The sequence below is a fragment of the Piliocolobus tephrosceles genome, chromosome 6, assembly GCF_002776525.5.
Source record: "Piliocolobus tephrosceles isolate RC106 chromosome 6, ASM277652v3, whole genome shotgun sequence".
Classification (NCBI taxonomy): Eukaryota; Metazoa; Chordata; class Mammalia; order Primates; family Cercopithecidae; genus Piliocolobus; species Piliocolobus tephrosceles.
Genome location: NC_045439.1, coordinates 146,087,999 through 146,093,998, shown reverse-complemented (window position 1 = coordinate 146,093,998; position 6,000 = coordinate 146,087,999). Strand labels below are relative to the sequence as shown.

The 6,000-nt window shown below is 49.7% G+C and overlaps 1 protein-coding gene across 2 annotated transcripts in view; it reads left to right on the top strand.

The window, feature by feature from the left end:
* Positions 1 to 1,363: 1,363 nt before the first annotated feature.
* Positions 1,364 to 6,000, top strand: part of INO80 (INO80 complex ATPase subunit) — a 140,153-nt gene continuing 135,516 nt past the window's right edge. Inside the window, exon 1 of one of the 2 annotated variants that reach the window (XM_023198368.3) lies at positions 1,364 to 1,960. The gene's annotated coding sequence lies outside the window, so the exon portion shown is untranslated. The remainder of the gene's footprint in view (positions 1,961 to 6,000) is intronic. The other variant, XM_023198366.2, reaches the window with a different exon arrangement.

Sequence of the window (6,000 nt, the reverse complement as noted above, 5' to 3'; positions counted from 1 at the left end):
TGCCTGGCTAATTTTTTTTTTTTTTTTTTTTTTTAAGTAGAGATGGGTTTTCGCCATGTTGGCCAGGCTGGTCTTGAACTCCTGACCTCAAGTGTTCCACCCGCCTCGGCCTCCCAAAGTGCTGGGATTACAGCCACCACGCCCGGCTTGCAAATGCAACTTTTTTTTTTCCTTTTGAGACGGAATTTCGCTCTTGTTGCCCAGGCTGGAGTGCAATGGCGCGATCTCGGCTCACCGCAACCTCTGCCTCCAGGGTTCAAGCAATTCTCCTGCCTCAGCTTCCCAAGTGTCTGGAATTTCAGGCATGCGCCACCAAGCCTGGCTAATTTTGTATTTTTAGTGGAGCTGGGGTTTCACCATGTTGGTCAGGCTGGCCCGAACTCCCGACCTCAGGAGATCCGCCTGCCTGATCTCCCAAAGTGCTGGGATGACAGGCGTGTGGCACTGCGCCTGGCCACAAATTTAACTTTTTAAAGGTCATTTAACTCAGCACAAGAAGGCTACTTGATGACCGTAATAAAGTACTTTTTGGTTAAATGCTAAGGGCCAGATTGAAATGGATTAAAGAATGACACCCAAAGGAACTGAAATAACAGCACATTTAACTTTTAGAAAGTTCTAATTCTTATCTACACCTAGGCCTTACACTAGGCAATTCTCACCACACATCCTGGTGGTTGGGTCGATTACGTGTATTACGTTTTCTCTTTTGTAGAGACAGGGTCTCGCTATGTTGACCAGTCTAATGTACTGCTCTAAGACGTTTGGCTTGAGGTGATCCTTCCAGGCAGGAGGATCACTACAGGCCAGGAGACTGGGACTACGAGACCCGCTAGTGGGCAACATAGCGAGACCCCAAGTTTAGTAAATGTGGGTGGCAGTGGACTCAAATTGTAGAATTGGCACAGGTAAAAGTAATTATTCACTTTTCAGAGGCACACTGTATGGATATGATAACAGGCTGGCATTTCCGATAACAGGTCTGCGTGTTCCCAAGTCCTTGTATCCTACAACCTTCATATAGACATCTAACTATGCTGTCTTACCTAACCTCTAGCGCTCTTGGTCCGAGAGTCTAAATGGGAGCCCCAAACTAATCACTGTATGGTAGTCGAACTTCCCGGCACTTCCCCGACCATCTACAACCCCATCCAAAGGGGTCAGAAACTGGTAATAAAATACCAGCTACGAGCCTCTCCTTCCCCTCAAGAGATCTTATCAATTCGGCTGCACCTTTCCACCTCTAGCCTGTGGGAACAAATATCCCAGGATCCCGGGCGGTTTCGATTGACGTTACTTCCGGGAAAAGTAACCTTGCTTCGGCGGTTGCGGGCCTGAAAAGCTCTCGCGACATTTCCTCCCGCGAGATCTGCTTGCTCACTGTAGCGATGACATCCTCCTCCTCCTCCCCGCCGCCTTTCGGCAATCTTCGCCAGTCCCAGCCCTGACCAATCTGTACTCAGATGGCATGGATCAGGGTCTCCCCTCGAACCCCGGTTCACACGGGGCGTCAGGTGGCAGCGGCAGGGTGCGAGCCGCGCGAGGCCGACGGCAGCGGCACTGCGGGTGGCCACGGGCAGGCGACGAGCAGTGAGTGTGGGCGGGGCGGGGGTAAGCCACCCATGTAGCGGCTCGATTGTTCTGGCCTGGCTATGGCGCCTCTCCTCCCCCCCGCCATGGCTCCCCGTGTCCCTGCTCCGCTCCTCTCAGTGAGTGAAAGTGGCCGCCGCCGCCGCCGGCCCAGCGCCCGCAGCAGCCTCAGCGCCGCCGCCATCTTGGGGTCCCAGGAGCCGCGGAGGGAGCGAGCTAGGAGCGTCCACGCCCAACGCAGTCACCGTCCCACGGCCTCAGAGAGCGAACCGCGGCTCCACCGTCGGCGGGGCGACCCCCCCCTCCGGACCCCGCCCGCACCCCGCCCCCCCTCCGCCGCCGTCGCGGCGGCGGGGCCAGGCGGCCCGAGGTGAGGCGACTAGACGTGGGCGGGCGAACGGAGAGGGGGTTGTGTAGGTCTTGTTGCGCCCCTCTCTGCGGGCGACAACTGGGCCGCGTCTTAAAGGGGCCGTCGCCCCCGGCCCTTGCATTTGTTGGGGTTAGTATGGAGGATGGGTGTGGACACTCCCCGCAGGGTTGGGACCTCGGTGACTAGGGCCTCGTCCTTCCCGTCTCATCTCTCTGGAGACCCGGGGTCATGCGGTGACCTCAGCTACCTGAGGAAGCCCGTGGGGCGCCCACACGTGGGGAGTGTGTTAGACCAGGTGCACGTGGGACCCGGTGGGGCGGTGTCGGGCTAACACGTGTGTAGGTTTGGGGGTGGGCAGGGGCAGGGCGGAGGCTGGAAGGCCTTGAGTGGGAACCCCGTGAGGGTTGTATATCTGTCATTTTAAACAAATGAGATCTAAGGGCTTGTTAGTGTAAGTGTCAATTTGTAAGGGGCAAGTTAAGGTATGGTTGAATGGTGCACGCTGCTGGCTCGTGTTGGGTGAGGGCAGGCTGACACCTGCATAGACTTAGGAGTGTCTAGATGACACCCCTTCTGGTTTTTTAGGTTTTTGCAGAGCGACTAGGAAAGTGTCATCCTATTTTGACACTTCTTCTTGAGCTTGCTAACGAAAAGTACTACTTCCGTAATCTCTGAGGCTGAAAGCCCCCTACAGTTTAGGAGTGACAGAGCCTAGGAAGCCACTTACTATTCTAGTTAACAGCCAGCTGTGCCTGGAATTCTTTGATTCACACACTGTCTCTAGTTTGATGTACTTGTTAGAAATGGGGGAAGGAATTTGGAGGTTGACCTGGCTAACGTCACAGGTTAGTTTTCCAGTCAGTGACTTTCATTATTTCCTTCACAAAATTATTGTGGCTTTTCAGTGGCAATTTAAATTAAATAATAGCTTTATTGAAATATGATTCAAATACCAAAAAATATCAGCTTTCTAAAGTGTATAATTCAGTGATTTTCTAAAACTATATTTATTAAGTTCTGTAGCCATCAACCACTATTTAATTCATCACCCTAAAAAAGAATCTCTAGAAGCCATTTAGCAGTCATTCCCCATTCCCTCTCGCTCCAGCCTCAGGTAACCACTAATGTATTTTCTGCCTAGATTGTCTAAAAAAAGAAACATACGACATGTATCTTTCTTTGCCTGGTTTGTTTCACTTCACATGGTGTTTTCAGGGTTCATCCGTGTTGTAGCATGTATCGGGACTTAATTCCTTTTTTTTTTGAGAATGAGTCTCGCTCTGTTGCCCAGGCTGAAGTGCAGTGGCGCGGTCCCGACTCACTGCAACCTCTGCCTCCCAGGTTCAAGCGCTTCCGGTGCGTCAGCCAAGTAGCTGGGATTACAGGCGGCCGCCACCACACCCGGCCAGTTTTTGTATATTTAGTAGAGACCTGGTTTCACCATGTTGACCAGACCTGTCTCGAACTCCTGACCTCAAGTGATCGCCTGCCTTGGCCTCCCAGAGTGCTGGGATTACAGGCATGAGCCACGGCACATGGCCTCATTCGCTTTTAATGCGTAATAATATTCTGTTCTAGTTGCATTTTATGTTTGAAATTTCCAAGCTCCTCCTTCTATAAAACAATTTGAGATCATTATGTGTGGTAGAAGTTGCATACCTTCTAGACTTTAAAATGAATTTTGTTTTTAAGGGATTAAATTCCATGGTTTTTGTTTACTATGTTCTTTTCCTTTACATTTTATTTCAGTAGAAACCGAATCAATTTTTGAAAGTCTGTAAATTGTGATAGGAAATAATTATAGTGAGCGCAAATGTGATTAGAAAAGTTTATGACTAATAAAAGCATTTTGAGTACATCAAGGTGGAAATGTGATTAAGCCAAAGCAACAAATCAAGAGCTATGATGCTGGGTATGGTGTCGCAAGCCTGTAGTCCGTTACTCAGGAGGCGAGAGGATCACTTGAGTCCGTTGTGAGCTATGATTGTGCCAGTGCACTCAAGCCTGGGCGGAGAGCGAGACCCTGTCTCTGAAAACAAAACAAAACAAAACAAATTATAAGCTATGGTATTAGAAGTTCACTTAATGAAAGTTTGTTGGCCGGGTGCGGTGGCTTATGCCTGTAATCCCCGCACTTTGGGAGACTGAGGCAGGTGGATCACCTGAGGTCAGGGGTTCGAAACCAGCCTGGCCAACATGATGAAACTCCGTCTCTACCAAAAATACAAAAAATTAGCTGGGCGTGGTGGCACACACCTGTAATCCCAGCTACTCAGGAGGCTGAGGCAGGAGAGTCGCTTAAACCTGGGAGGCGGAGGTTGCAGTGAGCCGAGATCGCACCACTGCACTCCAGCCTGGGCAACAAAAGCAAACTCCATCTCAACAAAACAAAACAAAACAAACAAAAAAACTGGCTAGGGGATTTTATATGTCAACCTACAAATTCACGTTAAATAGGCTAGGCTTGGTGGCTTACACCTGTAATCCCAGCACTTTGGGAGGCCTAGGCAGGTGGATTGCTTGAGCTCAGGAGTTTGAAATCAGCATGGGCAACATGGCAAAATCCTGTCTCTACAGAAAGTACAAAAATTAGCTAAGCATGGTGATGTGCACCTGTAGTCCCAACTACTTGGGAGGCTGAGGTGGGAGGATGGCTTGAGCCCAGGAGGCGGAGATTGCAGTGAGCCGAGATCAAGCCGCTGCCCTCCAGCCTGGGCGACAGAGCCCGAGCTGGCTCAACAACAACGACAAAATACACATGAAATGTAAATGCTAGGACGCAGTGGATTTTAGAGTGGGCAGAGTGGGTTAGTGTTAATAGGAGACCGAGTTTTTGTAGGAAAACAGTTGAAAAGTTGTTTTTTTTTTTGAGATGGAGTCTCACCCTGTCACCAGGCTAGAGTGCAGTGGCATAATCTAGGCTCACTGCGGCCTCTGCCTCCTGGGTTCGAGAAATTCTCCTGCTTCAGTCTCCCAAGCAGCACATGCCACAACGCCTGGCTAATTTTTGTATTTTTAATAGAGACGGGGTTTCACCATGTTGGCCAGGCTGGTCTCGATGTCTTGATCTTATGATCTGCCTGCCTCGGCCTCCCAAAGTGCTGATATTACAGGTGTGAGCCACTGTGTCCGGCCAACAGTTGAAAAGTTTTAAAGTTGGATCTTAAGTATCAAAATCTTGATATGATAGGCTATAGCATGTAGAGAATGAGAAGGGCATAGATACTAATATCAAACAACTTTTGTGAGTCAGTATGGTAGATACCTTATATATTATCATTTTAATTTTCATGAAACTTCCTGGTAGTTATCCTCATTTTACACATGAGAAAATTGAAACCAACTTAAATCACATAGCCAGTAAATGACAGAATCAGTATTCTGTTTTTGTTACAGTGCTTCTGCCTTCCCCAAAAATATTTTGAAGAGTATTTTCGGCCAGGCCTAGTGGTTTACACCTGTAATTCCAGCGCTTTGGGAGGCAGAGGAGGGAGGATTACATGAGCCTGAGGAGCTTGAGACCAGCCTGGTCAACATAGTGAGACCTCATCTCTACAGAAAATAAAATTTTTGGACTAGGGTGACGTGTACCTGTAGTTCAGCTACTTGGAAACTGAGATGGGAGGTTTGCTTGAGCCTGGGAAGTTGAGGCTACAGTGAACCCTGATTGTGCCACTGCACTCCAGCCTGGGTAACAGAGCTATTCCCTCCAGAGCAGGGTTCTTTTTTTTTTTTTGAGACGGAGTCTCGCTCTGTTGCCCAAGCTGGAGTGCACTGGCCGGATCTCAGCTCGCTGCAGGCTCTGCCTCCCAGGTTTACGCCATTCTCCTGCCTCAGCCTCCGGAGTAGCTGGGACTACAGGCGCCCGCCACCTCGCCCAGCTAGTTTTTTGTATTTTTTAGTAGAGACGGGGTTTCACCGTGTTAGCCAGGATGGTCTCGATCTCCTGACCTCATGATCCGCCCGTCTCGGCCTCCCAAAGTGCTGGGATTACCGCGCCCGGCCTTGGGTTCTTAACATTTTTTAATGTATCTTGGACC